Consider the following 13,451-nt stretch of genomic DNA (forward strand, 5'->3'; position numbering starts at 1 on the left):
CTAGGTGGACGGTTGGAAAAATTGTTAAATGCTTGGTAAGCATTCACCTCTTGCACATTGTTCCCATCAAAGTTGTTGTAATGGTTATTTGCACATACTTCATAAGTGTGACCCATCCCTCCACATGACTCACATGTTGATCTTTGCATCACTTCCTCCATGGATGGTCCATGAGAAGTGGTAGTTTGATTCACTTGGTTCACTTTCTTCTTGTTACTCAACTCTTCAAGCTTTTTGGTGAGCATATCAAGCTTAGCATTAGTCTCCACATTCACTAAGAATACGGGAGGGTGCTTACTTCTTCTTAAGACATTTACTCTTGTGCCATAATTTGCCTAGGAGTCCACCATTTTCTTAATTAGAGTCGTACCTTATTCATCACCCAAATGATCGAATCCCTCTCCCGCGGAGGCATTCACCATTTCTTTTGTTCTTGGCAACAAAGTTTGGAAGAAGGTTTGGGTGACATACCAATCCGGAATCCCATGGTGAGGGCAACTAGCAATGAGGTCTTGATACCGGTCCCATGCCTCACCCAAGGATTCTCCATCCTCTTGTTGGAAAGTGTGGATCTCATTTCGGAGCATGGCGGTCTTGGATGATGGATAATACTTCTCTAGGAACGCCTTGGCTAAGGCATCCCATGTAGTAAATGTGTCCGGAGGGTGCACATTCAACCAACGATCCGCCTTACCCGTTAGAGAAAATGGGAATAACATCACCCTTAGTGTATCCTCGGATACCCCATTCTTTTTCATCATAGAGACTTTCCTCTTGAACCTCCTTAGGTGAGCATGAGCATCTTCTTCAATGTGTCCTCCAAACAAGTTTTTTTCAATTAGGCCAACTTGAGCCGGGTGCATCTCAAAATTGTTTGGAGCCAAGGTGCCAAAATTGATGGGGTTACAAGCATCATTATGGTTTGGACGGTTATGATCACGTAAAGCCATTGGTGGTGGTGGTGGTGGATTTGGTATATGAGAAGGTGGTGTTTGAGGTGGGTTATTTGGAAGTTGGAAGTTGTGAAATGGATTTGCTAGTGGAGAATCAATTGTAATGTTTGGTTGTTGTTGAGTTGTGTTTTCAATGAGAGGTTGGATGGGTGGATTTGCTTGGTTTATGGTTGCTTGAGAAGAGGTTATAACCCTTGCAATGGTCCTATTCCTTAAGGCTCTAAAAAGCCTTTCGGGATCGGAGTCAAAGAGCAAAGCTTGGTGGTTCCTCCTAGGCATACAACTTGACAAACCGTAAGACTCCTAGTGCTTTTACACACTAGGGTAAGGCAAAAATCACACACACTCTACAAGAAGCACACAAACTACACAAACAAGCAAACAAGTGAAGACTAAAGCTAGAAACTTCAACTAACTAAGCATAACCTAACGCCATCCCCGACAACGGCACCATTTTGATGACCGGGTTTTGCCGTCACTTCCGGTACCAAAAACTATTTATAAAACCAAATAAAAGTAGTATTTATTCAGGTGTCGAACACAAAGATGGCGGAGGTTAGATACTTGGTTTGTTTAAGTCTTTAGTCTAGTCAAACAAAAGTAAAGTTGATTTATCTAAAACTAAGATGCAACAAGGTATAAAATTTAAACTAAATGAAATTATTTCTTAATTAATAAGGGAAGGCTAAGGTCTTTGGGTTCACAAAGGGCAATTAGGGGGAGAAACAAGGTCTAACAAGAAAATGGTAATAATGGTGGTCAAGGGTTTAAGACTAATTTCTTAGTCACCTTAAGCTCCTCAATAAGTTGTCACTTGATCGAGATGAACTAAATACAAATTAAGCATAGAGACTACCCAATAGCATGAGCACCAAGACGGATCGAATGCATTAAAGAGATGTTCTAATTTTCATTAAAACTCATCTATAAGCACTTCTAAAACTATCTAATAGCACAATGCACTAAGGTAAGCCAAACATGTTAATGAAATGTCCAATTTTCATTGAGGCATTTCCACAAACACTTCAAATGCATTAAGAGTATAAACCACATAATTACCCAATTCAAAAGGTTAACAATCCAAATTCATCCCCTTAATTACCCAAATTCCCCCTAGACCCTAGATTAGACTACTCACTCATGTTCATGGGTGAGCAATTAACAACAAATTGCAACAATAAACAAGTAAACATTGTAAACATGATAAAGACTAATACTTTTGATGAATAACAATTAAACAACATAAGAAATGTAAACAAATGAAAATAATGTAAACAAAAGATGAGAATTGTACCAACAAAGAGGAAAGTAGCAAGCTTGGATAATAATGGAAGAATGAATTTCTTCAAATCTTCAAATACAACCCAAAATACTAATTGTAAACTATTGAAAAGATGAAGAACTTGGATAAACAAAGGAAGAATTAAACTAATAATTAAAGAAAGATTGCAAATTTTATTGAATGAAAATGAGAGAGTAAATATTAGGGTTCTACAATATTGAGAGAGAAGGATGGACTAATCTAATTTTCTATCTAATTATATGGGTAGTGTGTTGTAGTCTAATGTGAATGTGTGTCTTTATATACTACTACTACTACTAATTACTACTACTAACAATAATAATAATAATAATTAATAATAATAATCCTAACACATATTACTAATACTAAACGATACATTCTCAAGCAAATGACACGCACACACACTTTTTCTATTAAAAACAAAGCAAAAGCAATAAGAGGGGAAAAGGGAAAGTCAAAAGACGGAAGCAGGGGACTTTTGCCGGTCCACCGGTGGCCGGGACGAGGTGCCGGCAGCGAGTACTTGAAGAAAAGGCAGAAATTCACTAGGTGTGTGTGGTTGCCGGTGGGGCGGCTGCCGGGGCACCAGCATAGGAACACAAATTGATGCGAGATTTGTTGATTGCGAGTTGTATGCCGGTAGGCCGGCTGCCGGGGTCATGACCGGTAGCGAGTTCACAGAGAAAAGGAGAGGAATTGATGTTGGTGCCTGCCGGTGTGGGTAGTCGACTGCCGGGGCACCGACAGGGGACTCGAAGCTTCAATTTAGCTCGGTTTCGAGCTAGAGTTTAGAGGTGCGTGAATTTGATGGTGGTAATGGGGGGTTGTTAATGGTGATGCGAGGTCGATAATGAAGGTTAATGGTGGATGAGTGAATGAAGGATGGATGGTGGCTTGATTTGTGTTTGTTGTCGGATTTCTGGGTCGAGGATTGAGTTGATGTCGTGTTGTTGTTGATGAATGGTGTTGATGGCAGGGGAAGCTGCTATGGTGAAGGTGGAAATGGAGAAGGAGGACGGGTTTAATGGTGGGTGTCGAGAATGATGGTGACGAACGCAGGGATTGAAGTGGTGATGAAGGGCGAAATGAGGAAGGAAGACGGAGTTGGGTAGCTGATGGTTGCTGCTCGGAGTTTGGCGAGCTTCATTATCGGGTTCTGGTTCCGAGTTGAATAACGTGAGCAACTGGGCTATGGTGATTCAAGCAATGGTGAAAGTTTGCTTCTGGTTGGAGGATATGAATGGTGATGATGGCCTGAGCACGGCGGATTGAACTCGGATTTTTATCCCGAATTCGGGATTTGCAGGGTCCATGGTTGAGCGAATTTGCAGGAGGTTGATGGTGAAATGAAGACGGCAGGAGGGGCGTGATTGGTGATGGATGATGATAAAATGGTGAATTGGTGATGAAAGTGATAATGTAGGGGACGACTGACGAGTATGACTTTGGTAAAGTCAGATGGCAGCTTTGACTTTGATTTAATGACGTATCCCAAATCCAGCTTCCTCAATTTGATTCCGTCTCAACCCATCTCATTCACTTGATCATCGTCTTGCTTGACTCGTCTCAAATCTGCCTTGATTTGTTCTAACTCGAATTTCCTCTTTGTTATTTTGCCTTACCTACAAATTATTATAATAAAGTAATATTAATAATAATAATAAATAAATATCCGACTAATTAATAAATATGACTACGACGACTAATTATTATAAATTAGTAAATAAATGAGCTATTTAATCATTTAAGCGCACAAAATCGAGTTAAAATAAAATATAAATGCGGGGTAAAAAACGACTAAATACTACTCATCACTTACGCTGTTCATATCTTGTCGCAATTCCTCCATCATCCGCGTAAGGAGCACATGGATGCTGCCCTAAGGGTTGTGCGTTATTTAAAAGGAACACCAGGTCAGGGTATTTTGTTACGCCGTGATAGCTCTTTACAAGTAAATGGGTGGTGCGATTCTGATTATGCAAGCTGTCCCTTAACTCGTCGTTCTATTTCGGGTTGGGCCGTTTTTATTGGTGCTTCTCCCGTCTCTTGGAAGACTAAGAAACAACACATTGTCTCCCTCTCTTCTGCTGAAGCGGAGTATCGTTCTATGGCCAATGTTTTAAGCGAGCTTAAATGGCTCTCGGGTCTTTTGTCGAGTTTAGGCGTGACTCTTACTCAGCCTATGCATATTTTTTGTGACAGTCAGTCGGCTCTTCATATTGCTCAGAACCCGGTTTTCCATGAACGCACGAAACATATTGAAGTAGACTGCCATTACATCCGAGATGCTATCACTGACGGACTTGTGTCCACGCCCCATGTTGATTCTCAATCTCAAGTTGCTGATATTTTTACTAAAGCTTTAGGGGTCGTTTAGTTTAATTGTCTACTTCGCAAACTGGGCGTTCTTAATCCCCGCGCTCCAGTTTGAGGGGGGGTAATAGACTATAATATCGGAATAATATCGTATAATATCACAACAATATTATACGATATTAACCCGATCATATTATTCTTGTATTCCCTAATATTACTAGGGTTTTGGTATCTCATTGTAAGCCTTATAAAGAGGCCAACGATTGATGGAATAACACACACAAGACCTTCTCCTCTCCTCTACATTCTATACTCTTCTAAACTTATCATATTATTACAGATTAAAAGGCTTATCTTAGACTCTTAGCAGTTAGCACTCATCAGCATTATGTGAGACAAAAACGGAGAATTAAAACAAATTAGAAGAAAGATACCATTTTCAAGAAATGACAGGCACATGGTTTTGATGAGTAATGAACAATCAGCAAGTGAAAGAATAGACCAACGATTGTGGATAGTTGTAATTTCATAATTTAATAGAAGAGATGTAGGCAGAGTATTAGTGAAGAAGTGCGCATCACATAGAAAGAAATTTGGTTGAGCGTTAATTTTACGGAACCCAGTTAAAATCGGGTTACAACTTGAGCGCAGTTCTTAATTTTCCTAAACAGGTACCGACCCGGTTTCGTGACAGAAAAAAGGGGCTCAGGTACCCCGTACCCGAACCAGAAAAATATCGGGTTTTTGAAACAGGGTTTTGGTTCGGGTTCGGTTTACAAATTCAGTTCGGTTATTTTTGCTCAGCTTTAACTACAGTACTCTATACTCTATAAGGTTTAATGGTGTTGAACTGATGATGGAGTTGTGAAAAATGGTGGGTCTATTGTAGGGTAGGATGATTAGTACAAGGAGGAGGGAAATAGAGTAAAGTACTAAAGTTATAAGATGAACTGATATTGTAAGTAAAATTTTTATACAACTTATTTTCGGAAGATGGGGTATAAAGGTGGGATTATTTTGAGATTATTATAAGGCGGGACTATTTTTGGAAGACAAGGAAAAGGTTGGATTATTCTTGTCAATTTTTCCTTTAAAAAATGGTGGCATTTTCTGGTCTAAAAATAAGACCATCCGAAGCAATACTTTTATTGCTAGGCTTTTACGAGGGAATCTACTATATCATGCCCCCCATTTTCTCATTTATTTTTAACTAGTAGAAATCTCGCGCAAATGCACGGTTATTTAACAATTATACTATTGGTATTTAACTGCATTTGAAATTTAATTATAAAATTTACTATTATTAATATTTTGTATTAAGAGTTAGAAAAAAGATTGTTCAACACTTTTACTCCGTATAAGATTGTCGAAACCGAAATTATTTTATTAACTTTGGTTTTAAAAAATATTATTTTTAATTATATCATTATACTTGTATCTACTAAAACCATTATATAAACAAGAAAACAACTAAAAAAAATTAACCAAAATTTAAGTTTTCATATAGTATGAAGCAAAGATGTATATTAAGTTAAAGGGTAAGAAAAAAAATATTCATAAGTTTTTCTTTTTAGAAAGAATAACAATTTATGAATACTCTCACCTTTACGTTTGTATCAAAAGATAGAAAAATAAAATTAATTAAAAATTTTTTTCCTAAAAACATGTTATTGGCCGTAATGTTCAGTGAAGATCATCTGTCCCACTTAGTATCTCATTCCGTGTCCTACTCCGTACACATTTTGACACATCAACACATTACCACATTTATTATGTATTTTTTATTTGCAACAAGTGATGTGTCTAGATGTGTATGGAGTGGGACACGGAATGAGACACAAAAGTGGGACAGAGGATCCTCATTGCGTAATGTTTAGCTTTAAAAATAATAATAGTAAAAATATTTCCTACCGCATTGTACATATAAATAGTGCAATTTCATATATGTAATAAAATAAGAATATCATATTAATATGTCTATACAAATTAAAAAAAATATTATCTTCTTTTTTAAATGGTATAGAATTATTTATGTATGAAATTAATCAGTATGGTGCACTTGTAGATATGATATTATGAAGCTCATTTATAGCATATGTCAAATATAATCAGGATGACACAGTTGTACATATGATGTTATGAAGCCCATTTATAGCCAATTCATTTAGGCGGGAAAACTTATAAATCTCTTATTCTTTTAGTTTAAGGGGGATTTGCCCTTGAACATCCACATCCACATTAAATTTAGTAAATTAATTATTATTTTATTGAATATGTGTTACCAAGACAGTTTTATAATAACTAATTATCGTTTTATCATAATTAAAAAATATGTAAACTAACGAACTACTTTTTCTTTTTTCTTTTTTTGAGCAAATGGTCATTGTCTTAGGCCATGTTCTTTTGGACTTAAAGTCACTTAATTTAAGTTCACTTCAGATCCTATAAGTTCAGTTCAGTTCAGATCAGATCCTATAAACTCAGTTCAGATCCTATAACAGCTATAAGCTCAGTGCAGTTAAGGTCTTCTAAGTTCAGTTCAGTTCAAAACTTCAAATCCTATAAGTTCAGTTCAGATCTTATAAGTTCAATTTAGTTCAAATCCTATAAGTTCAGTTCAGTTCAGATTCTATAAGATCAGTTTAGTTCATATCCTATAAATTCAGTTTCGAAAAGTTATATACAAAGTATTATTTTTTTTTAAGCCGACGCAAAATCATTTGACATTAGTAATTATTCGATACATATATACATTATTATTTTTAAAACAAAATTATTACTCTTCTCATTATTTTTTATCGTAGTGTAACCATAGTATAATGTATGATCAAACCAATATATATAAAGCGAAAAAATTTTATTATCTTACCTTGTGTTTTAGACTATATTTTCCGATCAGTGTTCTCTCTTGGCTACCCACTAATTTATTGTAAAAACTTTGTTTAATCTCAATAAAAGTTTGCATTTATTTTTTTATAAAAATAAAAATATGTGGTTTTATAAAAAAATAATAATAAAAATAACAACAACAACAACAAAGTGAAATTAATTTAAGTTAATTTAAAATCGGTTCGTGTAAGTTCAGTTCAGATTCTATAGGTTTAGTTAGTTCAGATCCTATAAGTTCAGTTCAGTTCAGATCCAAAAAGTTCAGTTTAGTTCAAATCCTATAAGTTCAGTTAAGTTTAGTTCAAATCCTATAAGTTCAGTTCAGTTCAGATCTTATAAGTGCAGTCAGATCCTATAAATTCAGTTCAGTTCAGTTCAGATCCTATAAATTCAGCTCAGTTAAAATCAGACTCGTTTCAGTTCAAAAGAACAGGGCCTTAGTGGTAGACTAGTAGGCCCTGTTCTTTGGGACTTAAAGTCACTTAATTTAAGTTCACTTTAGATCTTATAAGTTCAGTTCAGTTCAGATCCTATAAGTTCAATTCAGATCCTAAAAGTTCACTTCAGTTCAAATCAGTTCAGTTCAGTTCAGTTCAGTTCATATCCTATAAGTTCAGTTCAGATCATATAAGTTCATATTCTATAAATTTAATTCATAGAAGTTATATACGGCGTATTATTTTTAAAAACTGATGCAAAAACGGTTGACATTAGTTATTCGATACATATATACAAATTATCACTCATCTCATTCTTTTTATTATTATATAATTGTAGTATAATGTATGAACAAACCAATGTATATAGAGCGGAAAAATGTTATTGTCTTACCTTGGGTTTTAAAGTATATTTTCTTATCAATATTCTCTATTTACTGTCACTAATTTCTTGTAAAAAAATTATTTGATCTCGATCAAAATTTGCTTTTTTATAACAACAATAATTATAATTATAATAAATTAAATTAAGTTAAATTAAATTAAGTTAATTTAAATTTGAATCTTATAAGTTCAATTCACATCTTATAAGTTACGTTCAGTTCAGATCCTATAAGTTCAGTTCAAATCCTAAAAGTTTAGTTCAGTTCAGATCCAATAAATTCAGTTTAGTTCAGATCCTATAAGTTCAGATCAGATCCGCTTCAATAAAAAAAAAAAGGGTCGTAGTAGTGTCTCCTTGCACTCTTTACATTTTGTGTTTGATTCTGTACCGTGTCATTTTGTTGGAGTTAAGTGGGTCTTGGGCTGGCACATGTCACATTTCTCACTTATCTCCTTTTCTCTTGTTTAACAATAGGTCTTGGTATAGACGGGTGGGGCGAACAGACGGGTAAAGACCTCTAATAAAATGGGTAGGGGGACAAGGTGGGGCACCCCCATGTGCTTCCCATTTTATGGCAAATGGATATTTTGTGAGGGAAAATGGTATCCGTCTATAGGTATAGACGGATAGTGTCCGTCTATAATGAGAATTTGTGCTTGTTTAAATATATCTATTTTATATACAAAGTTTACATTTGAGCAAATAATAATAATAATAATAATAACGATTTTAAATTTGTTATTTTTTGCGATAAAAACTTAAAGCGAACATAAAAATTGGGAAAAATCAATTGACGATTCAAAACGAAAAAAAAACTTAAAACTTGAGCTCGAGTGTCCGTTTTCTATGATTTTTTTTTTTTGCAAATCGAATATCCTGAGCGCAAAGTTATAGCCGTTTTAAGCTTTTTCGTTCTTAATCGTCAAAATTTTTTTGACCCCGTTTTTATGATCACTTTAAGTTTAAAATTTTTATCGGATAAAATGACAAATTTAAAATTTGCATTTAAGACGAGTCGGTTATATGGAGTTGACTTGAACTGAACTGGAAATTTTGTTTGCGAGAAGCTATGGGAAGTTACGTTGTAAATTTTATTGCAATTATGCCTTATTATTTTGGACTGAAACCGTCTGAACTGAACTGGACTTAATGAAACTGAATTTAATGGAGCTGAATTGAACTGAAGTAAAAAATTTACTTTACAAAAGTTCATTTGTAAAGAGAAAAGTTAAACTGAACACTGAACTGAACTGAATAGAGCTGAACTGAATTGAACTGAAATTAAGTTCAAAAGAACAGGGGTTTAGTTTACTTTAAGAGAAAGATAGCCGTTTTAACATTAATACGGGTCAGATATCATCTCATTAGAGCATTTAAGACAAATCTGCATTTAAGACTAGTCGGTTATATATCATACTAGATTTCATGCCCGTGCGCACGGATAACTAATTTTATTTTGTTTTTAATTGAGCTTTTAAAATTTGTAAGTTCAATATTCGAAAAAATGTAAGACTTTCTCGTAACAAATCCAGATATGTTAGTTTCAATATTAAAAGTTCAAAAAAATTTACTATATTAACGGTCGAAATTTTCAAAAGCTAACCTTCAAAAAGTAAATGTTACCTTTGAATTGGATTGGATTTGAGTATTAAACATGATATTTTGATATATTTTACCAAATATATTTATGTTATATTATAAAAGTAATACAATATCTTGATTATGGTTGTATGGAATACTTTTGAAGTAACCATGTCAACTTAGTGGTTATTTGGTTGGAGGTTTTGAACCAAACGACCTCTTAATATACAGAGTACACTGTAACATACTTCAATTAAGAGTAATGTTATTAGTAGTATTCTAATTATTCAAATTTTAAGCCTCAAATACCTATAATACCTTTGTTCGAGTGTTAATTATTCGTTTAAGTTTTTAATTAAGATGGTCTTCTCACCAGGTAAAGCATGATGACCTCATTGAAATATGTGAAATGACCCCATTTTTCTTTTTGATGGGAATAATTTTAATATCACAACAGTTTAATTTATTATGTTTTATTATCATAACATACAGTTTAATTTAGTATGTTTTAATATCACGATTGTCATTTAATACGGGGGATTGGATATAATGTTGTGGAGCAGACCCGCTGCAATTTAACCTGGCATGTACACTTGACCCAGCTCGACCCAATTTGTATCGCATCAAGACTCGTATATCTTGACCTCTAACCCGATTAATCAAACTCGAAATTACTATTAATTTAAATTAGAAACATGTCCTGATCCGCTCAATCTGATAAGCCGAAGATAATTTTGTGTAAATATAAATATACACCATAAATATTATTTAAATATTAATGATGGATAGTGAATTTATATACATAACTTTATTCTATACTAGATTGCATCGCCCGAGCCAATTTGTAATATCCTATGAATATAATGTAATGTAATTAAAGTTATACTAGTTTTAAACCCGTGCAAAATTGCACGGATATGTATTTAGGACGGTATGAATGTTTTTTTTATATATTTTTACATTTTTATTGTAATTATCTAATAGTTCTATTTCAGTGATCTTATATGTTTAATGTAGATCAGTGATCTAACTGGAAATGAACATTCTCGACGTTTGTTGAAGAGTAAATTTACTCGGTAGCCTATCATTATCACCTACCATTTTCGGTGTGCGCAGCTAGTAGTTAAGTTGCCGAGTTTTTAACTGTAAGTAAATACTCCGTCATGATTTTTTTTTAAAATAAATCGTACTATCTAGTTTTAAAAAATTATGCATGTAACTTATTCGCATTATATGCAATTCAGTCTCGTAATTAAATATAAATCCTTCTCGTAAGTATGTAATTTTATTGTTATTCAATTTTTTTTGTAAAATTATGTAAATTCTATAATTTGTAATTATTTTCATTTATTCCGATTTGTAATTCATACCGCTTATATGTCATTAATTTCATTTATTCGGAATGTATAAAATTATTTCATAGTATTTGTTTTAAGACGGAATTTGTCACATATTTGTATTGGCGGAATTCTGAAGAAATAAATATTTTGCACACTAACGGGTCCCACCATAACATGAATTTCCAAAATAAAAATAAAAATAAAAATAAAAGGTTGTATTAATGACGTGGCACGTCCTGGATTGAGTATTGTCTTCTGAATTAATAAAGATAAGATTCTTTTGGACCTTATTTCGTGAAATGAACATGGTGTGAGTATTAAGGAAAATGAGAGTATGAATATGGAGGTGACGGAGTGTGGAGTCTATTGATCGAATACGAAAGAGGGGGGGGGGGGTGAATTGAGTATTAAAAACGATGACCGCTTTTTCGAAATATATGATATAAATTAATTACTTGATTTTATTGATTAAAATCAATTAATTAAATTATTAATAATAAGTGCAAAATCGAAATAACAATAATAAAGAGAGAGAGAAAGAGAGACACACAGGATTTTGAAGTGGTTCAGTTTCACAAGTCGAAACCTACGTCCACTATTCTCGATTAATAATTTTTAGTACCTTTCTCCGGATTACAAAAATTACCAATCCACTCGTATAATCAACTATATGATTATAACTCAGATTGAGTATCGCTAAATACTCTAGGTTGCTCTTACGTTAATAAGAAAAATACAACGACAAATACTAATCTCACGTTATGCGAGTGAGTATACTATCCTTGTGTATTTAATATCCTATAACGATTTTCCTTCGAGTGATTGACAAATTTGATGCGTGATTTTTGTATAAGCAAATATGAAAATAAGAATTAAAGCTCAAATGATTTTTGCTTAAAATATTTTTCTCTCTTTGAAATTTGTAGATGTGTGTGTCAACAATTAATGTTGAATGAATGAGAGTATTTATAGTAGAGTAAATTAGGGTTTGGAATATTCTGGAACTAGGGCATAGGAATGTTCTGGAAACGAATATCTTGATGAACAAGTAAGAAGAGAAAGGAAGGAGGAGATTTGGCCTCCTAGGGTTTCGGCCTCCCTAGGGTTCGGCCGGCCCAAGGCTTCCTTCGGTCCATCCTTGCTTCTCTAGCCCGCAACAAATCGAGATAGAATTTAGTTAAAGCCCTAGGTTGCATGACGATATAAATATCGTATTACAAACCAATAGTTTATTTAACTTAAATTCCAATTAATTAATTCCAACCAAAATAAATACTCTCTTATTTTTATAAACCATTAAAAATATATTTTCCAAAAATTAACGCATCATTTTTGTCTAGTAATGAAGTTATGTCTATTAGGTCATAACTTCACTAACCTTTAAATCAAACAAAGTAAAATCATTACCGGATGACGACCTATACTAACTAATCTTCAGTAGATCTTCAGTACACGAATCGTCTCTTCACAAGTCTCTCATCTTGAGTCTCGTGGTTGATTTCCAATCTTGATCTCGCTTGAAAACATCGATCAAGTATATTTGAAGTTGTACCTCCTTGGTCCAAACTTCAAGCTTGCGTCTTGTAATTGTTCCTTTCTAAATTAAAACTTAAGCACACAATTACACGCATATGTTTATATATTAAGTCCACATACAAATCATTACTGTCATTATCAAAACAATTAATAAGGACTAAAGGTCCAACAAATTCCCCCTTTTTGATGATGACAAGTCTCCTATGATTTGTGTCTAAGTCTAGTTCCCCCTCAACATAATACTTCCCAAATTATAGAACAGTTGAGCGCAGAAACTAATGATCTCTTCAAAGTTATAACTATAGAACGCCATGAGAGAATTAACCTTGAGACGGTCGCAAATCATAAAAACAATTCCCCCTCTTGGCATCATTGAAAAGATAAGAACAAACATAAAACGACCAGAATAATATATTATGAAACAAGAAATAATCATGAAAAACATATTATATTAAACGCAATCTAGTTCTTAATTAGCATAATAATATTATAAACTGAAATCACACAAGGAATAATGCGGAATTGAAAAAGCTAATATCCATAAGAATGGATTTTTATTGTGAGCAAAGGAATTAAAAAAGGTAAGGGTAGGTTGAATGGATTAGGGCAAAAAGGTCAAGGGTAGCGTGGGCTTGGCGGGTTGGACCTAGGACGGGTGCGGTATTCCAAGTCCTCGAGTCGCGCATGACAATGGTCGAGAAGTGCAGCTTG

General features: G+C 33.9%; 1 non-coding gene across 1 annotated transcript; it reads left to right on the forward strand.

Annotated features, from left to right (window-relative positions):
* Positions 1-480: 480 nt before the first annotated feature.
* Positions 481-587, forward strand: LOC141615561 (small nucleolar RNA R71). The gene has a single exon (XR_012529977.1). It is a non-coding gene; the product is annotated as a small nucleolar RNA R71 (small nucleolar RNA).
* The last annotated feature ends 12,864 nt before the right edge of the window (positions 588-13,451 follow it).

The sequence above is a fragment of the Silene latifolia genome, chromosome 11 (genome assembly GCF_048544455.1).
Source record: "Silene latifolia isolate original U9 population chromosome 11, ASM4854445v1, whole genome shotgun sequence".
Classification (NCBI taxonomy): Eukaryota; Viridiplantae; Streptophyta; class Magnoliopsida; order Caryophyllales; family Caryophyllaceae; genus Silene; species Silene latifolia.